Consider the following 23,711-nt stretch of genomic DNA (forward strand, 5'->3'; position numbering starts at 1 on the left):
AACTGATTCCCACCACCGCCCATGTATTTTACTGTTAGCAGTCTCCCAGATCTGCTGCTGTATTCATCTGCTAAGGAAGCCCATCTCCATGGGTGTTCAAGTCCAAACAAGTCACCACAGTCAGGATCCAGGAGCAGTATCACAAAATGTTCCCCAGCTCATGCGGCTAAACCAGTGCTATAAGTCTGCCAGAAAGCTTTCGTCACCATCGTTGTTTTTCCAAGCAGCCAGTGTCCTCTGGATTCTGAAACTGAAAACAGAGCTGTTTCCTATTGCTACCCTCCTAAGCACACCCTTTCGCAAGCTGTCACAGCACCAGGGCTAGTGATGCGGAAGAACAGATGCAGTGCACAACCTGTAAAGTTCTTCATCCATGGAAGATATATCTGAAGTTATTTTACATTGTCTTAATTGTCATTACAAAGCATTAATCTGAAATGTTTAGCCACTGCTGTCGATTGTAAGACAATGGAAGAAGTTTTAATATGAAACACAGATGAAACCGTATCGATTGAGGCTAAAATCTCAATAAATGCCTGGTGGTTCCACGGATAGCACTAAAATATTTGGGGAAAAGGTAAAATGCATCTCCAGCCTACTTTGAAATGGGTCATAAAACATTCACACACAAATTTAGAGAAACAGTGGTAAAGCATAGGAATAGAACTAATGGTGAATCTGCTTAAAAACTATATTTATGCAAAATTCCCTCTACCACCTTAGATATTTAAATTTTTGTTAAGCAGTTTCTTCACAAATTAATCTGTAAAACATCAATGGGTTATGAGCTTTTGCTCAAAATTCTGTAGAATTTTGTTGCAGAATATTTCTTAGTTGCATTAAGGTAAAAGATTTGTTATTCCGAAAAAACACTTAATGGGGAAAGAAATGAAAGTTTTGATATTTGGTAATGATAATCCTCAAGATAATCTGAAAAAAACTGATAAAAGCTCAAAATGTGGAACTAAAATTACCATACTTAATGTTTTTCACTGATAATCATAATTTGTTATGAATATAAAAAAGGAATGCATTTTATATGTCTACATATAATTCAGGGCAAGCTGAGGCCAACAAATGTGTAACTGAACATATGTACATAGAAATATAGGTACACATATGTTGATATCTACCAAACCCAACACACTATTTTTAAGCATTTGTGTATTACTTTCTTTTTAGTTCTATTGTATCTAGACAGATACTCTAATATCAGAAATATCCATTTGAAATAGAGATCATTCTATTTGGATCAGGCTCCTTTGTGAAACACGGGAGCAAACCAATGCAAATTTTAAAAAGCACTATTGCAAGGATGATCTCAGAATTAATTCCCCTGAGTCCTAATGAAGTAAAACATTAGCTTCCAACATCCTGTTTCCCTGTTACAGTTCACTGTAAAAAAGCAGAGTATTCATGAAGTTCTAGCCCACCTTGAAAAGAGTTTCTTACCTGACCCCATGATACAATTCTCACTTAAACAATTATTTATTTTCATTTGAATGCCAGAGAGAGAAGGGGCGGGGACAGAGAAAAGGGAGAGGAATAGGGAAGGATGGAGACAGAGAGAGATTTATTTTATCCAAATGGTCACAGCAGCCAGGCTGGGCAAGACTGGCCAGGAGTCAGCAACTACATCTGGCTTCCAACATGGAGTACAGATCCAAGTACTGTTGCCATCATTTGCTATCTCCCGTGATGTGCATTAGAAAGAAGCTAGATTGTAATCAGGAAAGCTGGCATTCCAAGCAGCATTTTAACCACTGACCCAAGAGCTCGCCTCTGCTCACTCAGTCTTGAAGATAAACACTTCTCGTTTAATGGCATCTCATAGGTTAAGCCTTACCTAGTTAAATAACATTCTAAAGGTACAACGGGAACATTTCATACCCCTCTCCCCCCACACACAATATACAGTGTGATGCTATTTTGCCAAAAAACAAAAAAAATGGACTCTAGACACCTTCTAATTATGACAAACACATTATTTTTCTCTGCTAAATGGCTAATGGTAGGCATACATGTTTGAGTTCATGGCAATTGTTTTTTTGGTTTAATTATTTTCATTGTTGGTCATTATTAGTTTTTGCTTCTCACTAATGTCATAGACCATGCAATCACATTGTTCTTTCTGTAATTTGCTATTATTCCTGGTTTATGAAAGATGTTCATAATTATTATCAAAAGTGATTGATCCCTCCCTTGGTTTATTTTGGGTTGTATCCAAAGTTTTAATTGTGTTCTTTTTGGCTCAGTATGATTGCTTTATATATGTAAACCTTGTATACAAAGTGTGTATACTCTTTGTTTTCTACTTAATGGGATTTATCTGCAGTTTATTAATTTACCCCTCACTGTGTTCTAAGCAACATTTAATAGACTTTCAACATTTATATACAATATATTGCATACTGCAGTCAAAAATCAAAGATTCAGTGATCATTTAGAACTGATATTCCAACAGCTAACTCCTATTTTTCTAAGCTTTTAAGACAATGTTTTAGAATGCCTCACTCACACACTTAACACCCAAGAAAATTTTTTAAAAACTCAAAGGTAAATAAAGAAAAATGATGCCTGCTCAGTATGGCAAATGTAACATTTCTATTCTTTTTTCTTCGTATGCCCTTACATAGCATATATCATTGCCACAAATTAACCCTATGAATCTTTTGCTCCCAGGATTATAACATCTCAAAACCATTCAGGACACAGTTCTCAAGATAACCACTAATAGGAGGTGACTTAAAACAGTCCATATAGAAGTGGATTTTTAAGCCAATGTTAAGAAAACATGCTTGTGATTAAGTCTTCAGACGGGATCAACATCCATGTGCATTAAGAGACCTCTTGAAACGTTCTTGCAAGCCAGCTGGGGTGTTTCAGTCTCTGACTAGTATCTCCTCCCTACCCTCAGCACCAAGTATTCATACTACTTTCTTCTACGCTCCTGAAGTGAAATGAGGGACACATGTGCACAAAGCGAACACCCACACCCACACACACACACAACTCTGTACCTTGACAGCTAATGCAGTCAGCACTGGACATGAACCTTCCTTGATGAAGCAACTTTGAACTCGCAGATTGGATGATATTTTTAGTCTTTAGAAGCATGCATAAGTTAAGCTGACACATGTCCCTAACCGGCTCAGAGATGCATTCATGAGTGCTCCAGAAAACCAAGCCCTCCATCTGCTTGTGGTTCTGACTCAATGTTCTGGTACACTGAGAAGAACCCAAGGAGCAATGAAACATCTTTCCTCCAGTCCTTCAGACAGTAGGCAAGGCTAGCCTGGAGATACTTTTTGTTAAAGTATTCTCTTTTTCAGAACACTACTTAAAGTAGAAGGTAGTACATAATAATAATAGAATACAGGCAAATCCAATACAAGTTACATGTAATATCTAACAGAATCATGTCAGATGTGGTAATGACTTTTAGTGACAAGTAATTCTTGTTTCTTTGTATGCAATATCCCTAGAGAAAAATACATTTTGATTTAAAATACAGAATAATACTGATAATAGGAATTTCAGGTTGTTGACAAAAGATGAATGTTGTCAAATACAACATTCTTTGAGTCAGATGTTGTTTCTCTCCTACTTTCTATTTACAGTCCACCTGGAATGCAGCAAAGTGGAATGAGGCAAGCAGAGGCAGGCTAAGGTTAAGACTCTAATTCAATTACACAGACACTCGCTCAGGACCAATTACATAATGCAGACACTCCAGGAACAGTCCAGATCATTACAGACAAGAAAGAAAACCGATTCTGAAACAAAAGTGAATATACTGAAGCCTAAAAAAAGTAAAATGTTATTTATATTGCACTTATGTTTAATTCAAGGATATCCGCTTGAAGAGATATTTGTTTAATCTATGTAGTCACCAGTTTATAAAAGCAAACAAGATCAGGTTAATTTTCTTCCACGGATACTTTGGTTATATTTTAATGAGAAAATAATTTTTGACTGTCAATTCAAAAGTATTGTCCCAGGGGTCAGTTTTGTGCTATAGTGGGTAAAGCTGCCTTCTTCATGCTAGCATTCAACATGGGTGCCAGTTCACATTCACATCCCATTTCCAATACAGCTCCTGTTTAAAGATTTAGAAAGAGCAACAGAAGATGGCCCAAGCACCTAAGCCCCTGGCTCCTGACTCCAACCTGACCTAGGCCACCTGGGGAGCCATTCAGCACATGGAAAAATCTCTGATTTTTAAGTAAACAAATAAGTCTTAATATAATATGATCATCATGACAATTTTCTCTGGTATTTTGGAAAGCAGCAGGACACAAAGACCAGAGAGACGAAATGCAAAGATACTGCTGCATTATACATAGGCAGCCACAGATGACTCGTCTTAATTGCACTGACATAAATCAAATATACTCAGTTATTTGAGGAAAAGCAGAGAAAATCGGCAAGTTCTTTTATGACATGATGATGATTAAAGGTTAGCTTTGATTATTATGTCTACACTCCTAATGAAAATTAAGCATTTGGCTCTTAAGACAACTTCACTCTTCATTGCTCAGCAGTGCGCTATGCAATCCACATTAAGACAAAGCTTATTATAGTTTGTTTATAGCTTATTATATAGCTCTACTCCCTAATGGTCTTTCCATTCAATCTCAGGATATCCTCTTCGAGATTGTCTAACTGTTGTTCAAGGTCAGATAGGTCTTGTTCCAGGGGTCCCTCTACCCACCTCTTTGCTTTGATTTTCACTCTTCACCTTGCCCCTGATACTACACTCCAGCTTCTGTAGGAGCTTTTGTTATCCTAAACACAATCTTCTGACATTCATGCATTTTCTCGATTCTCTGTCATTCTCCAACAGGCCATCTTCATTGCCTGTGTTTCTCACATTCCAGTCATTTTTTATCTGCTGAAATCTGGCTTCTGATCCACTTGCCTATCTGATATACCAACATCACTGTCAAATATCAGCCCTTTGTTTGCCTTAATTCTTTCTCAAACTCACAGTGTTAAACATAACTTCATTTTCGTAAGATTTATTCATTTTTCTTGTAAAGGAAGATCAGATTTTCTGAGGAAAAAAAAACAGAAAGAGAGACAACGATCTTCCATCTATTGGCTCTTTGTCCAAATGGCCTCAATGGCTAGAGCTGAGCCAATTCAAAGCCAGGATCCAAGAACTTCTTCTGGCTCTCCCGTTTGGGTGCAGGGTCCCAAGGCTTTGGGCAATCCTCTACTGCTTTGCTAGGTCACAACCAGGGAGCTGGATGGGAAGTGGAGCAGCCAGGACATGAACTGGCACCCATATGGGATCCCAATCCTTGCTAGGTGAGGATTTAGCCACTGAACCATCACGTCAGGCTCCTGATGTACTTCATTTTTGAAATATTTTTTCCTTTTCCCCTAAACCTCTATTTTTTATTTTGTGAAAAGCACCTGTTTGAAGTTTTAAAACTTGTTGTACAACCTTTATATGAACAATAGATTCTCCAAATATTCTTTTCTAGGATATTAATACCACATAGCCAATAATCTGTAGATGATGAAACACAGTAATGTAAAATTTAATGTCAAGATGTATTTAAATTCAAAACTCACAAATAATGCATTCTACCCACATAATATTTTAAATATGTTTCACAGAATACAAAATAATATATTTTCAACTTAATGCAATTCCTAATGTTATTGATTAATTGTGCCTTGGGTTTTTCCTTAAGTTGAGAAGACCAAGGAGAAAATTTGGACACAAAATGCTTGCAGAGAAAAAAAATAAATGTTTGCAAGAATATGGGGGAAAAGATACCTCAATCCATTGTTGATGGGAGTATGAGTAAGTACAACCATTATGGGACACGATATAGAGATTCCCCAGAGATCTGAAAACAGATGTACCATATGAGCCAGCTATCCCACTCCTAGGAATTTACTCAAATGATGTGAGATCAATATTAGAGTTATCTGTTTCCCCATGTTCATTGAAGCTCAATTCACATTAACTGGAATATTGAATCAACCCAGATGTCAACAACGGATGACTGGATAAAGAAAATGTAGTATAGTGGTAAAGTGGTCCTATGGCTTTTTAACTTTTCACTTGCCGAATATTGTTACTAGTGGCAAATTCAGTCTTTTTAAATATTGTTGCCTAGTGCAAAATTATGTCTATGCAAATACTGTTGAAGACAGGGAAGTAAATTTGGGGGAAAACAGGGGAGAGAGGGAAATGTGCCAGTTTTCTTAGAATTATACCTATGAAATTTCTCAATCTGTGCTCTGTATATTAATAAAAAATACTTTCAGACTAACAAACAACAAAACGAAACCCCTGGAGCTTATTCAACATACAAAAGGCACTGCAAGCTTATTTTTTTAGAAAAGATGTCTCTCTTAAATGAAATGTTTCAATTACAAGCAATTAGTATTCTATATTAACTGCCAAATATGAATGCTCCTTAAATTACTGGTGGAAAAATACATATACACTGACATTTTCAATGCATTGCACCTGTAATTAAGACATATCCAATTATGGAAGAAAGAATTCTGAAGCTACTGCTCAATTTGAATTCTTCATTATTTGCTAATTGAGCCATTTAAAATGATTGTTTCTGTGCTGTTGATCAGCACATCGTGAAGTTATACTGTAAGCACCTTTCCATGTAAATACATCGACACTCAGTGTCTTCCTATTCCATCTCGTTTTTCTTTTTAAAAAATGAAGGTAAAACAAAACTGTCTTTTATTATAGGAAACTGAGTTTCCAATCGATGACAGACAGCTGAAGTAAACTGATCGACTATTTTCCCTTTTACTTTGTGTATTAACTTTGTTCTGGTGTGTTCTATCATCACTGTTCCTCAAACACATGACTATTCAAAGCAACTGGGTAATATCACAAATACAGAACTGTTAGGAGTATACTGACTTGGGCTTCGAGATCTGACTTCACTGAGGCTACTTCAGCTGACCAACAACCCCACAGACTAAAATGAGAACAGCCAATGATATTCTCCAACTCCCTTTCTAAAAGTGACATTTCATTAAGAAAATCTCAACTTTGGAGGTCAAATTACCAGGTACTGGAAAAATAATTCACATCCTACAGCTACTTTTACAGTCAACTGCCATGTTCAAGCATACAGCACAAGGCTGAAGACCCGAGCAAAAATCCCCAGGGGGAGGGCATCATTACGCTCAGGAGAGTGAGTTAGACCGACTAAATTATGTCAATCAGAAAGACCAACATCACATGATTTTGACTATGTGGAACACAGAAATGTTGACCTCACAGATGTAGAGAGTAGATTAATGGTTACTTACAGGAGAGAGGGAATTGAGAGATTAGTAAAATGGGTCTAAGGTTAAGAGCAATAAGTTATGGTGTTTTGCACAATAGTTGACTACAGTTAGCAACAATGTAACACCATTTCAAATAGCTGCCTATTGCCAGTTGATATGGGTAATCAAAAATCATTGCTCCTCGTGAGGTTGTGTGTCAATTTTTATTATGTGTCAATTAAAGACAAATGAAGACTTATAAACTAAATATAATCTTCAGCCCAGACTACTCAGTTGTGGAATCTCTGAAGGGCTAAGAGACAGAGAAAGGGCAAATAAAGACATAAAGAGCTTTACCAAGCTGTGCTTGAACCTTGTTACCCCCACTTAGATGGGGCAATGAGACCTTATTTGCCTAACATAAAGTAAACTAAGATAAAATACAGAAAAGCAGTAAATATTTCTGAAGAAAGGTAACAAAATCTAGGGCCAAGTTTTCACAAGGGAAAAAACTGAACTCAATAAAAAAAAAATAAGACTTGTCAATACAGAAAGAGAAATAAAATAATATCATATTACATGCAATAAAGACCTGGAGTTATTAACAAAAATACTAAAGTAATCATGAATGAAGTGTCTAATACTATAAGACAGAGTTGGGAAAAGCTAAATGAAAACATGGAATGGTAATTGGAATATATAAAAATAAACCTAAATTTTGTAAAGTAAAAAAACAAAAATTGAAACCAAATAATTATGTTTAGAAGCAGAATGGAATCAAAAAGAATATATGACTAGTGAACCAGAAAAAAAGAGTGATGAGAAAAATATAAGCTAAAGTAGAAAGAGATTACAACAAGGAAGAAAAGTTAGGAAAGAGTATAAAAATATGAAACTCAGTAAAGGTCTAATATAAATGAAAATGAAATCAGTGAAAGAGAAAAGGAGTGAAAAATTCGGGTCAGTAAAACATGGGAAATGATTTTCCAAGACTTACAAATCTATAATTTATACATTCAAGAAGATCAGAAAAATCCAAGCATGCTAAACACAAAAAAGCTACTTCTAGCCAAAAAACTAAAACCAATAAAACTATGTAATATCTAGAATCTTAGAAAAGTATCCAAGAACAAACATTCTAAATGAGGACGGAAATTCAAAGCCATTCAAACTGTAAGCCTAAAATACTTCATTATATAGGGAAAGGGGGATTTTCTGCATATTGTAGGAAGCAGAAAATCTTTACATATCAGTAACCCATAGCAAATTAGCTCAAAGAAAACAGAGAAATAAAGGGACAAACACCAAACAGAATTTTAATATTTCAAAATTCATGTTCAATGGTATAAATATGCCAATTAAAACACAAACGGGCTTAATGGATTGAAAAGTATATATCATAAATAAGAAACACATTTTTGGGGCTAGTGTTGTGGCACAGTGGGTAAAACATTAACTTGCAACCCAGTATTCCATATGAAAGCTGATTTGAATCCCAGGTGCTCTATTTGCAACCCAGCTCCCTGCAAATGGCTTGGAAACATGATCCACATGTTTTGGCTCCTGCCACCCATGTGGACCACTCAAAAGAAGCTCCTGGCTCCTGGCTTCCGCTTGGCACTGCCCTGGCCTCTGTGGCCATCTGGGGAGTGAACCAGCAGATGAAACATTTCTGTCTCTCTGCAACTTGCTCTCTCTCTAACTTGACACTCAAATACATAAATTTTAACAAAAATAAAATGTTCAGTTCAGTTATGATGGTATTGGTAGAATAAGTGTAAAAAGATAAAAATAAATCATAAAGACAGAAATGAATGGTAAGCAGAGGGAGTTCTAGTGACAAGATGAAGCTGATTTTAGAGCAAAAAAACTGTCACATTCAGAGAGACTTCAAGTATTGATACAGAGTCCAATCACTAAGAGGACAAGAATTCTTAAAGTATAAATACATATCAAATAGTAGAAAACTACATAAAGCAAGGACAGAAAGAAGGACAAGCCTACAAATACGGACACTTTGATCCTATCTTTCTAAAATAGAATAACTAGACAGCAAATCAATAACAATAGTGAAAAACTGTAGCTATCAGGAACAAGTCAACATTTCCAGAACATTCTATCCAACTTAGCAGAATGCATATTCTTCTCAAATATTCCTGGTATACAGAGACAGACCATATCCTGCTCATAAAAAAGCCTCAGTGCGTTGAAACAAAATCGTAGAGTGCATTCTCCACTGAGGCTAAAATTCAGCTAGAAATCAGTAAAGGAGATAAACAAATACCTAAACTCTCAGTAACTTTGTAAGGGAAAGTACAAAAGACATATAAACAAAAAGAAGTAAACTACACTAAAACTGCACACATTAAACTGAAACAGAACACATCAAAATTCATGGGACATGGTTAAAGAAGTATTGAGAGGCCAGGCCGCTGTGGTACAGTGTAATAAGCCACTGTTTGTACCACCATGTGAACACCAGTTTGAGTCTCAGCACCGCAAAAAATTTCTTTTTCTTTTTAAAGCTTTTATGATGTGGGATGCAACTTTTCTTTCCCTTCCTTCCTCCTTCCCTCCCTGTCCTCTCGCTTTCCTTCCTTACTTTTCCTTTCTTTTCTTTTTTTTTAACCCCCCTCCTCTCTCTATTTATCCATCATTATTGGAAAAGCACCCATTCACAGACGGGGACACAGAAAGATCTTCTGTCTGGTGGTTCACTCCCCAAGTGGCTGTAGTGCTTCTGGGTCTCCCATGCAGGTGCAGGGATCAACTGCCTTCCCGGGTCACAGGCAGGGAGGTGGGCTGGAAGTGGAGCATCTGGGACACAACTGGCACCCACATGGGATCTCGGCGTGTGTAAGACAAGGACTTTAGCCACTAGGTTAATGCACCGGGCCCACCTAAATTTCTAATTCAGCTCTCTATTAATTTCCTGGGAAAGTGGTGGAAGACAGTCCAAGTGATTGGAATCTTTCATTCAGATAGGAGACTGGATGGTTCTGGTCTTCTGGCTTCAGCCTGGTCCAGCCCTGGTCTTTATAGCCATTTGGGAAGTAAATCAGAAACACTTCTCTCTCTTTATAGTCCAAATTGCACACAAATGTATGAACAGTCAAAGTTCTCATTTCAAAGAATGAAAGAATAAAACTGATTTTCAGAGTCAAAGAAAAACAAGTAATTCAGTATTATTAGGATGAATATGCTTATCTCTCCAAAGCTCTAAGCAGGAAACTTTCCTTTCAGCACCACAGGAGAGTGTTAAGAAGTGGATTTTTGGTTGGGGAGATAATTAGATTAAGACATCAGAAGAAGAATTAGAGCAAGGCATTCAGTAATGAATTCTGATCATAATAAAATTCAGAATTAACAATGAAATATCATTAGAAGATCCCATGTGTTTGGAAATTAAGCAATCCAATTTTAAATGACTCATGGGCCAAAGACAAACATCACAGTGCAAATTAGTAAACTGAATGAAAATATTGCATATCAAAATCCTTAGGGGCTCAGCATCACAGCCTAACAAGTTTCTGCCTGGGGTGCCAGCATCCAATATCAGAGCTGATAACTGTCCAGACTGCTCCACTTCTGATCCAGCTCCCTGCTTATGCATGTGAGAAACCATCTGAGAATGGCCCACATACTTGGAACACTGCCCCCCACATGGGAGACCCAGAAAGCGTTCCTGACTCATCAGCTTCAGCTTGGCCCATCCCTGACTGCTTTGGCTATTTAGGTAGCAAACCAGTGAATGGAAAGAATGAAATGGAAAGCACTCTGTCTCTGTCTCTGCACCTTTCAAGTAAATAAAATGGCTCTTTAAACAATCCTTTTGGATACAATTAGTAATTTGCATAGTGGGACATCTTTAATCTTAGAAGTTTATATCAGGAAAAAATGGACAAGGTGAAAGTCAGTAAACAAATCACTGATTTATGATACTAGAAAAATTAAAAAGATATTAAATCTAACACATGGGGATGGTGTTGTGCACAGTGGATAAAGCTATGGCCAGTGATAATAGCATTTCATGTGAGTGCCAGTTTGTGTCTCACCTGTTCCACTGCTAAATCAGCTCCCTGCTACTGACGCTGGAAAAGCAATAGAAGATAGACCAAGTATTTGGGACCCTTGACCCGACATGGGAGACCTGGAGAAATTTCTTGGCTCTGCCGAGACATTAAGGCCATTTGGGAAGACATTAGTAGATGGGAGATTGATCTTTCTCTCTCTCTCTCTCTCTTTGTCTCTCAGCTTCCCCCCACCATGTGACTCTCTTTCAAATAAACAAATATATCACTAAAAAATAAATTCAACAATACAAATGGAAGAAAATGATAAGGATTAGAAATCATGCAAACAGATACCACATGTAAAACAGAAAAATTAAGGAAACTAAGAGTTCAAATTCACGTTCTTTGAAATAACCAAACTGAATGATCTCTAAAAACTTATCAAGAAAACCAGAATGAACAACATCATGGTTTCATTGCACAGGACAATTTGGAAACGTCAAACCTGCTCATGGAAGTAGATGGTTCATCTAGTTATTACTATTGTATCTCTTCCCGACCATAGGACTTGGAAATGTATTAGGATCTGAAAATGTATACTATAATAAGTGGCAAATCTAATTTAGCAGCAAATATCAGGCCCGTCAAAATAAAGATAATTAAGGGAATTTTAATCACTTAATAATAAATTTTACAACTTAAATGATATATTGAGAGCCTTAGGAGAAAAGAAAATGAAACAGATATTTAATAACATTCTATTTATTTGAGTCATTCAATTTATAGTTGAACACATTCATATAATGTGTAACTCCAGATTTTTTTCTTTAAATTATTTTAAAAATTAAGCTTAAAAATTTAAATTGTTTTTCTTTAATTAGAAAAAGTAACAGTAAGTAACCAATGAACTTAGATAGTCCCAACTTACTCTAAACTTTCTTAAGTGTTAAGTCTGTGTTTCTGAAGTAAACTGAATGCATACAAGTGCAAAGATTTAAAAAAAAAAAGAAATAAAAGAGAAAGAATGATTAAAAAACAAAAAAAGAAATAAAAGAGAATGAAGGAGGAGGGTGTGTGAGCAAAAGGGTCAGGAGCAGGAAGGGCAAGGAGCAGCATTACAGCTCTAAATCTGTAGAGGAAAATAAGTGAAATTGTTCATTTTATGTAAAAAAAAAAAAAGTTAAACGATCCTACAAAAGGAACAAACCAGTTAAGAAATGGGCAATTGTAATGATAACTTTTCAAAGGAACAAATTCACATGGCTGACATATGAAAATTCACTCAAACTCCCTAGCAATAAGGGAAAATTGAATAACAACTCTGAGGTTCCACTTAGCTCAAGTAGGGATGGCCCACATAAACTACCAACACCGGCTGGCGAAGATGTGGGGAGAAAGCAACCCTACTCCACTACTGGTGGGAATGCAGGCTGGTGCAGTCACTATGGAAGTCCATATGGAAAATACTCAGGCAACTAAAAATTCACCTACCATATGACCCAGCAATCCCACTCCCAGGAATACATCCAAAGGGTCTGATACATGAGAAAGCACCCCTGTGTTCACTGCAGCATTATCAACAATTGCAAAAACTTGGAAACAACCTATATGCCCATTGACAGAGGACTGGATAGAGAAACTGTGGTTTATCACTCTATGGAGTACTACTCAGCTATTAAAAAGAAGGAAATACAATTGCTTGCAGCCAAATGGGCTGACCTGGAGACCATTATGCTAAGGGAAATGAGCCAATCCCCAAAGATCAGATACCACATGTCTGTCCTAATAAAACTTCCATCAAAAGTCTCATTGCTAAAATGGCTAGGGGCTGTTTCGCTCATCTTCTGATGTAATGGCTCTTTCTTGATTCAATTCGCAGTTTTGTAGTGTCAAGTCTAATTATTTTTGCTGTAAATCTTACCTTTTTATACTCCCTCGTTATTTGTAACTCTCACAATAAGTTCTGGTGATTCATTAATTGATCATCCATAAGAGAAGGACTGTTTGTAAAAGCTTGAGACTGTAAATGTCCATTTCAACACTGTTTTGCTACATATTATGAGAAATGAAGGTTTAGTTTTTAATTGTAATTCCTTCAGCGCCACAAGGGTCGTGCACTAGCATCTATTCCTACAAGGTTTTCAATTCCCTTTTTCACCACTCTTGTGATGCATTTTTATTTTTGTAGCATGTTTGTTAACTTCATGTTGATGAAAATTTATTATTTTCACCTGTTATGGACTGTGCTCACTGGTTCTGTATTTTAGGGGATGTGTAATGGAAGGGTAGCAGGGACTGATATATTCAGATATGGAGACAAAGTGCTGTATGTCTCTACGCATACAGACCACAGTGGACTCCAGGGAAACAATATATCCTAACAGTAAGATGATGGACTCTCTGACAATGTCCATACCTGCATTGTTGGGAAACGCTTTAATAACAGCATGATGGACTTGTGACTATTCATGAAGGACATTCATTGTAAAACTAGAGGGGAAATCAATGGGGGGGTGGGTGGGGAGGGACCTTGGGCAAGTGCACAGGCAACCCCAGGGCCTATGGCACTATAATATAAAATAAAAGATTTTTAAATATAAAAAAATCCATCTATATCACTTTCAAACAAATAGGTCATTCCCACCCCCCAAAATGTACATATCATACAATATTTCTTTACTGTTCAGTTTGATCAATTTTAATTCATATATATCCTGAATACAGACTTTGAAAAGATAAGCTAAGCTTTTACCAGGAACTAATTTGCTTGATCTTAACAGCTAGGTTTGGGCTTAAGTAGAATTGAGTAACTGGTTTAATGATTTCTGGTTATAAGGAATAACAGGTAGAGTCTGATGCTGTTGGAACGGGAAAAAGAGAACGTCTCTTCGAAAATGTACAGGATGGCCGTTTCTCCCCAAAACTGCCCTTAGAAAGGCAGTAAGGAAGCAGTGATCCCACCCTTGTCAAGATTTAGCTTGTCATGAGAACAGGAGGAAGCTACCAATCACCCTTCTGCTGTCTTCATTTCCAGCAAGTTCCACAGGACTGGAATGCTGGCCCATTGAGTTCTGTTCCCCAGCCTCTGGTTGGGAGCTGATGTTGTATGTTTTCCTGCCCCCAACTGTGCTTCAGAGATTCTATCTCCGCCAGACTTCTGGGTTTTCCTCTCTTGGAACTCCGTACTCCTGATCGCTGTGGCAGATTCCCATCCTTAGTAAATCTCATTTTGCACACTAAAAAGATTAATCTTTTAGAATGTAACAATTTTTAATAATTTGACATTCATTTTCTAAGCAAATATTACATATATATGTATATAAACACACACACATATATAAATACATACACATATGTCTGTGCTTGGGCAATTTTTAGATATTTGAGTCAATACTGTAAAAAAAGAAGAAAAGATTATTTGAATACTAAAATTAAGACACATATTATGGAATTTGGGAGTCAGAGTGAGAATTCAATTTGATTGGCTCTACTTAGAAATTCCTGATTTGTTTGGAATGAGCACTGGTACTGGAAGATTACTGGATGAAATTCAACATAACAAGAAGAAACGTACCAAACAAAATCTGGAAGCTTGCTAATTCAATTAACAACTATTTCAGATCTCATGCAATTCAACACTGTAGAAAAAGTTACCTTTCAAGCCTGTTTTTAAAATCACAGAGTGAAATATAAAAATAATCAAGCCCTGAAAATTTTTTTTTACTGTAAAAGATGAGAATTAAACAAAAACTTTCAAGAATGATCAAGAATCTTGGTAGGTCACATCTACAAACATACAGTGAGTTTACAAGGACCGTATTCACCATGATGAGCAGCATCTGAGACTCTTCATTGCAGAATATGGGAAGGCACATTTTTCAAGGCACGAGCCGCACCTTGCTCTGTGGAGTTTTCCCCATTCTTCCTATTAAAAATTAATTGTTCCTTCTTCTGGGCTTCCAAAAACATAGTGTCTGTGCTTCTATTAGAAAGCTAGTATCTCCTTCCTTAGGCTCTGTGCCGCTCCTCTCCCTAACAGGGTGAACTCCACAAAATCACTACCTTTACTTATTTCTCTTCTCTCAGCAACAGCCAACTCACACAGGTTAAGCAATGGAGTAATTAAAAGCATCAGTTACATGTATCTTCCTGGATTAATAGCTTGAGGTAAGCATAATACAGAATTTTCCAGAATCTAATCTTGTCTTAAAATTTAGTGTTCTTGGGGCCCAGCATGGTGGCCTAGCGGCTAAAGTCCTCGCCTTGAAAGCCCCGGGATCCCATATGGGCGCCGGTTCTAATCCCAGCAGCTCCACTTCCCATCCAGCTCCCTGCTTGTGGCCTGGGAAAGCAGTTGAGGACGGCCCAAAGCCTTGGGACCCTGCACCCACATGGGAGACGTGGAAGAGGTTCCTGGTTCCTAGCTTCAGACCGGCGCAGCACCAGCCGTTGCACTCACTTGGGGAGTGCTCATCAGACAGAAGATCTTCCTGTCTCTCCTCTCTGTATATTTGACTTTGTAATAAAAATAAATAAATCTTCAAAAAATTTAGTGTTCTTTAGTTCTATATGAACATGCATGAATCTACAGAGCCACATATTCTCATTTATTTATCAACAAAAATAATGTGCAAATAAAAATAGTGATCATATCAAGAAATTCTCAAAACACAGACACAGGTCATGGGATATTTTGCTATTATAGAATCATTGATGGTAAGACTGCAAATGTCTTCAATTTTAAATCCTGAAAAGTTCTACTTGGAGAGAAAAGTTTTGAGGGGCCTATTTATAAATTCACACAAGAGTTAGTAGGAGGCATTTCAGAAAACTGGATTACAGATATCTTCCCAGGTAACTTCCTGCCTGCAGGTCCCTTCTACTCAAAAGCTGTCATGAGTCAGTAGGTCTGGGAAATAGTCTCTGTTGGAGTAATGAGGTAAAAATGCTGACTTAAACGTTTTGCAGTTGGCATTTACTTTTGGCATCATGGTACAACTGGAGAGTATTAAAAAACAACAGTAACACTACTGAGTGTCGGGGGGGGACAGATCAAAGAATTCAATAAAATAAGGTTCCCCCTTTCTGGCACTGACTTCTACAGTAATACAATCAACTGGTACACCCTCTTTTGGCTAGACAGAATGATAAGCAGAGGGATTCTTTAGTGAAACAAACATGTATAACTGAGCTACCTTTCATTACATAAAAGTAACTATAAGATTACGCTATAACCATGCCATTGTTTTTTACTTGCAACTGCATTTTAGGATAATTGTTCATTTTATGTCAGTGAAGAAAGATTTATGTGCCAAAGGAAACTGAACTATCTCTATTCAAATGAAAACTACTGAATTTAATAATTCTTGGAGTTTGCATGTCTGATTAATTTTTTCAAGGATAATAATGAAACTACTTAAAAGCTGCAAAACAACATATTAAAATTCTCTCTGGTGTTTTGGGAAGGTGTAGAAACTATGAAAACTAAGTTGGAAAATGATAAATAGAGCCTTCATCTGCATAAATAATTGAGACACCTGCACACAGCATAGTTTTGCATTTGGGGAATGTGAAAGGGTTAGCATTCCAAAATTTTAGCTGTTGGCTCTACAGTTTTTCTTTTAAGTAGAAGATTTTGGAACATCTCAGGACTGAAAATTAAATGTGATGACTCTAAGTGCCTTAGGACAGCACTGTCGCTGCAATAGGGGACCCACAAATCAACTGCATTTACAAACACATCATAGTCAAAATGTGAGCAATCTTTCATAAAAGTTGCCAATTAATTGAATGTTCTGATAAATACTATGAAAATACAACCTGTCAACAACAACAACAAAAAAACGGATCCTACATTTGTACAACTATATGTTACATGTTTCATGTTTTGTTTATGCTAGGTACTTCAATCGTGCAGGTGTTTTGCCATAAATGATTCCATTGATCCCTTCTAACCAGCAGATAGTATGGAAAACATTTGTACAATAATGTGTATGACAGACTGTGAAAGTCAGATTCAGCCTAAGTACCTCTAATTACAATATTACATAGACAATTATAGCTATAAATGCATGTTGGTTAGAATTTAAAACTGTTATAAAACTTCCTCCAATGAATAGTGGCAGCATATTTGGAAAGGTAACACATCACTCTTCTCTTGGGTACCTTTTTCAGATTTAGGAAGACAATTTACTATGATGAGAAGGAATCCTAACTGGCTCTCTGGCATTGACAATATATTGGAAGAAAGATAGCACTTAGACCATTTTGATTATTTAGGAGCAAATTATAAAATATGTATAAGAAACTGGCTAACTTTTGCAGAACACTTTGGTTAATCTTGTAGCCCCTGGAATCATGTACTGTCTTTTTTCCCCCCTTCTGTTTCTTAAATAAAACTCGATTCCCCAAAGCAAGCTTTACATTTGTTTAAAATGGAAATACCATTTCTACAGGGTAAGTATGCTGTAGAAATGATTAGAAATTTAATGTGTATAGCATGCCTCCTGGCCTGGTACACAGTCCATGCTCAATCAATATTAGCTATTCCTGTTATTTAAACACAATTCGTGCATGCACAAGTCTACCATGTCCTGCGCACAAATTTGGAAAAGATCTTTACAGTAAGAATAAAGATCACTTCGAAGTGTTAGCAGTGCTAATATTTGAAATATTTCAGGACAATGAAATCAGAACAAATATACTCAATGTTTAAATTCATATTTAAAAGATGCAGTTCTTTCACGCGGATAGAGTTAGGTAATTCATCACTTTTCAGAACAGAGGGTTGTAATGTTCTTAGAGATCATCATATATTTCTACGCAGTTGGGAAAGGGTAAAATCATGCCATTCTGAATACCTCGTAACTTCTAGAAAGGTTAACTCTAGCTCAATAATGACTTTTTACATATTTCCATACTAGGAATCTGAGATCATAATCATGAAAATTATGCTGAGCTATTTCTAAATTAAAAAACAAAACACGTTTATAGTGTCACTTTGCAGATGTCAAGAGTTTAAGAAACGGGAAGATAAAATGGAAAATGGGAAAAATGAAGGCATATATTAGCAAATGAAGCAACTTGGAAGCATGCTGTGAATAGTTTATGGAGTACATTGCATACCATGATGCATTAAAATATGCCTGGAAATTATCTGACATTTCTCCCATTAGTGAGTGGACCGCTTTAAACCTTCCTGGAACCAGGCCAGCCTGGAGGGTCTACATGCAGTAATGATGGTGAGTGACATCAGAGCCTAGGTTCGAAGAGCCTCTGTGTTTCTTGGCTATTCCAACTGGGAGCTTGCTACAATAGACGCTGCCATGTGGAGAGCTAGTGTTAAGATAGAGAGTGAGACAATGAGCGGGGTAGAGGAGGGACAGGAAGGAAGAAAGAACAAGAGAAAACGAGGGAGAGAGCATTGAGGAACCCGGCTGTTTTGAGCTTTTAGTTCAGGTAGCAGACTTTTTTTTTTTTTTTTCCAAATCAAAAAGCCTTGAAGACGACGTGAATGCCTGTCACTGACTATAATTTATGGAAGACTCCGGATTTTTCAACTAAGTCTTTCAAATCCCAGATTTGTGAGCAAAGAAACGCTTGCTATTACTGTAAGCTACTGTTGTGCAGTGCTTGTTACACACTAATGAATAGCCACAATAATGCAGCCTCACAAGTGAGCTAATCATATCACAAAGTGATTAACATGACTAAAACGCACGTAAAGTTCCTAATTTGCTTGTTTTCAGTTAATATATTCTTTAGATACCAAAGGGAGATATCCAGAACAGCTGGTAAATTTATAGTATATAATCTATGTATATATCTACTGAGCATCTACTATAAGCAGTGCAATATCCTAGGTTCCCAGGATACATCACTGAATAAGATGGCATACAAACTCACCATCCCGAAACTTCATGACAGAGACACACAATAAAGAAATACATAGAAAATAATTCCGAATGGTTTTGTGATAAGAAGAACCAATATTTCATAGTGTGGGAATTAGAGATAGGGAAGATATTTTCCAGCAGGTGCTGTTTGAAAATTGACACCCCGGGCAGGAAGAATGACAATACATTTAGTTCTCAGATATGTAGAACAAGAAGGCAAAGACAGCTTAAGCAGAATACGTAAAAGAGAGAGGCTTACAGAGTGATGATGAGAATATTTTTCTAAATATTTTAAAACTTCAAGAGACAGAGTTATAGAGAGAGGGAGAGATGAAGAAGGTGAGGTCTTTCCTCCACTGGTCCATTCCGCGAATGTTTCCAACAGCTGAGGTTGGTCCAGGTCAAAGCCAAGAGCTTGGTATTTCTCTGGGGCCTCTGGGTGGCAGGAGACCAAGCACTCTGGGCATCTTTCTCTTTCAGGGCTCATTAACCTGGAGCTAGATCAGAAGAGAGGCAGCCGGAATTCAAACCGGGTTCTCATGTGGAATGCTGGCATCACAGGCTGCAGCTTAACACGCTGCACCACAACACTGGCTCTGGTGGTGAGGCCTGCCTGGCTCTGGTGGGAGGCATTTCATCAGGCAAATGAAATGATGTGAATTATGTTAGCTCTAGCATAAATGCAGCTATGTCAGGTATTGAAAAAGACACATGTCATATTATTCCTGAGTGCCTAGGAAGAAAAGTTTCCCTGTTGGGTCTTGGTCCTAATTTAACCGGAACTAAGGTGGCATCTCCCCATCTGTTCCACCTGTCTTTTTAAGCATGCCTATATTTCCATTTGACAAGGATGGAGGCAACAATCAAAACAAGCTCAGCAGCCACAGACTGAACTTGGCAAAGAAATAATTGACTTAGGGGCAGAACCTGCCCCTAATGCACACGAGACACATACAAAACACCATTAGCGCTATGATCTCAACTATGAAACACTCTCTTCTCTCTCATTAATAACATCTGTAGTTCTTTTTCTTTGAGTAATTACAGGCATAGCTCTATTTACTAGAGCAGCCTACACAGCATTATCTAACACAGTGGATGAATACCTAATAGAAAGGCTGAAGTGAGAAGGTTGTAAACAAAAACTCTATTTTCATCTACCACGGAGATGCTTTGTACAGGGTAACAGTGAACCTGAAAAATGATTAGATTCATGCAGATTCTGAAGATACAACCACACTAAAAAAAAGTTCTCCTAGCTCTCTCTACACACACACACACACACCTGTGAAAACAACAGATAGTAAAATACACATTTATAGTTTTAATTCTGTCTGGGATTATAATCCAAAGTATTCCAGAAAACTCCAAACAGACCTGCAGAATTTTCAAAACAACAGGGATCAATTTCATTCAAGAAGTTTTATGCCTTATAGGCAACTAAGGGTCAAGGAAAAGTCACAGACTTGATTTGATTAGAAGATGGTTTTGGAGAAAATTGCCAACTGCTGCTACTTCAAAAATTCCAGATGCAGAAAATTGAGTTTGTTTATTTCATCTCAATCCTATTGTGGAGTTGTCTGCAGGATCCACTAGAGTTTTTAAGTATTTCCACGCAATAGTTTGTGTCTGACATTGGAATAGACCAAAACCTGTGTAGCAACAGGGCAGATGTTATTCATGAAACTTGTGTGCTCTTGTTGAGTTTAGGACTATTTTCAGCTATCCTATTTGGGTCCCATGGTGAAGGAGAGGAGGCTCATCCTAGGCTGTATGTTGGTGGTAGCTTGGAGGACAGAGATGGAGAAAGGATCAGAGCAGAGGGGTAGGCATTTAGTCAAAGATGCTCAGTCATGGCTTATCAAGGGACTCCCAGAAGACTTCCATCACTGGAAGCCTCTTGTACCGCATAGGTGTGCATAGCTTCTAGGGAGGGGAACTGTGTGAACTCTCTGATAATGCCACACAAGGCAAAAGGCAATGTTTTACACAGAAAGAATGTCTATGCAGCATCCAAGCCAGCATGGTCAGAACCTATCAGGCTTGGTGCAGGGTAGCTTGTGGAAGTGGAGATTGACAGATGATAACCAAGAAACCACACACTCCCCCTCCCACTTTCCAACTTCAGGTTTCCTGTCTAATGTAGATCCAAACTTGGGGCAGAATAAAATTTCACATCTAATCAGATTTAGAGATTTTAATATTTTACACTGTGTATCCAAAACACCCAAGTAAATGTGCTTGTAATTGGATGTGCCACGCAGCTCTCAAAGAGAGCTTGCCTAACACAGTATCACTTAGGATAGTGTAATTTCTGATTGAAAAGAAACAAAAGAATTTCTAAATAGAGAACATCACCACAATGGAAGGGTTTGAACAAGAATAACATGCCATCTAACAGGAGCCTAAAAAGCATGAAGTGCAGGAAACCAAGCATGGGAGTAAGAAATCTACCTATCTTTTTTAAGTTATGTGAACAGCCAGAACATATGTCTAGAATTCTGCTACTGTCTGCACCCCACACTCTTATTCTGTATGTGGGTGCTCTCAAATGGGATGGGAGTTATCTGAACAAAATACCCCTGTGCTTGCTCAGAACCCAGAGCTGTAGAGAGCCTGATTTAATTACAGGAAAGAATGTGAGAAAACAGACCTAGAGTTCTATTTCAAATGTATCCATGATACAGTTAATCAGACACTGCAGAGGGCTACAAATTCAGTAGACTTAATTTTTTTTCTTTGATATAATAAAAAGAAAACTATTACCCTTAACTGAATTTTTTGGCCTCTGTGCACAGAATTCAGAAGCCTCATATTTCTACACCAGTTTTTCTCCCCACAGCTTAAACCTGGACTCTTTCACTAGGCTACTTCCATATTTTGAGAGCTGGCATTTAAACTTGATTTTATGAATGCCAGAGGGGAGAATTCCCACTGGTGACAGAATAAGATTAGACAGATTCACACTTCAGAGGAATCAAATACATACAAAGATATTATAGACCACAGACATGCACTTCCAGGGCTTGTTTTAGGGCATTCATGTCATAGTTTGAAACTGTTCTTTCTAATAATACAGATGAAAACTTAGTGTGGAAACACACATCCATTCTTGGAGCATGCATGTGCTGTGCTCTGAGTTCATTTTCCAATAAGGAACTCAATCCCAGACATTGTGTTGGCTGTGCATGAGTTCAACGCTGCAAATGATCCCGTCATATAAAACCAGATGCAGAGCGTGATTTTTTCCTACAGCATCCTTGCCGTTGATACAAGCATGGAATAAAAGATGACACATTGCAACTCTACTGCTGAAGCATACGTGTTGCAATGCTCCCATTATTTTCACGATATAATAAGTGTCTTCATCAGGTTTTTCATGATGATGATGATGATAATGAAATCCCTCATGTAAGTAGCTTTGTAAAGAGAACACAAGTTTATTTAATCCAGTGTTTCATGAGATCAAATCCAAGATTGAGTTGTCTTACGGGCGACGCCTCAGATAGGGCGGCAGAAGGCAAATGCAGGGCATATACAGAGCAGGGGATCACAGAACCATCCAGGAGCTCACAGCGAAAACTGCTGCCCCCAACCCAGGCACTTACACACCACCTCGACTGAGTACGACCCTTCGAGGCCCACCCCTGGACACTGCCACCGGATGTGGTTCGCATGCTCTTGGCACTATTGATCCGGGATGTTGAAATTAAGTGTTCTGCATGAATTCAGGAACAAAATCCTACAAAGACGCAGCATCAACACTTGGCAGATAATTTCAGGGCTATGCGGGAAAGCAAGTACTTACAAAATTAAACAGAAAAGAAATAGACACTGGTGATTCTACGGCTTTTGAATTTTTACTTTTAATTTGGAGTAGAAAACGTCCTAATTGCTCAAGACATAGACGATGAGCCTCAAGTAATCGAAACAAACATTTAGAATAGGAAGCCACCTTCTTCCACTGACGAATCCTATATTTCATTCACTTCTATGTGAAATGTGTCTTATACTTCTATCTACCTTACAGATGGTGCAACTCTTGAAAGGAAGAGATTATTATGGTGAACCTGTACAGGACATGATTTCTGAGTCCTAAGCATATGGTAGACATCCCGAAAGAGTTAAGTGAAACACATGACATTGTGTTGGTCCAGAATATTTAGTCATTTCCCCACTGTAACAGTTCCTAAATTAGAAGCCAGCTTACCCTCTCAGAGCTGCTGCAACTTAAGCACAGCAGTTGTGATCGTCTTGGAAACAAAATTTCAACTTCTCTGAGTTACAAATGTACTTAGTGACACAAAGAAAAATATTGCATAGAAAACCATACTCAGGAAAGTTTGAGATGAAAACAGCTAGAATTCTAAATTACACTACAAAGTGTTAGAAAATACCAGATCGCTTTATTTTGTCTTTATTCCACTTTTTATATATGCCAGTGCTTTTTAAAAAAAGCACACATGCAAACAAATTTTTAAAAAGCTCAATAACATACACTCTTGCAAGAAAATAGTATGTTTTACTTTTATAATGA

At 37.5% G+C, this 23,711-nt stretch overlaps 1 protein-coding gene across 1 annotated transcript in view; it reads right to left on the reverse strand.

Annotated features, from left to right (window-relative positions):
* The window catches only part of MDGA2 (MAM domain containing glycosylphosphatidylinositol anchor 2), a 687,915-nt gene that overhangs the window by 175,465 nt on the left and 488,739 nt on the right, over positions 1–23,711 (reverse strand). The gene's annotated exons all lie outside the window — the stretch shown is intronic.

The sequence above is a fragment of the Ochotona princeps genome, chromosome 6, assembly GCF_030435755.1.
Source record: "Ochotona princeps isolate mOchPri1 chromosome 6, mOchPri1.hap1, whole genome shotgun sequence".
In the NCBI taxonomy this organism is placed as follows: domain Eukaryota; kingdom Metazoa; phylum Chordata; class Mammalia; order Lagomorpha; family Ochotonidae; genus Ochotona; species Ochotona princeps.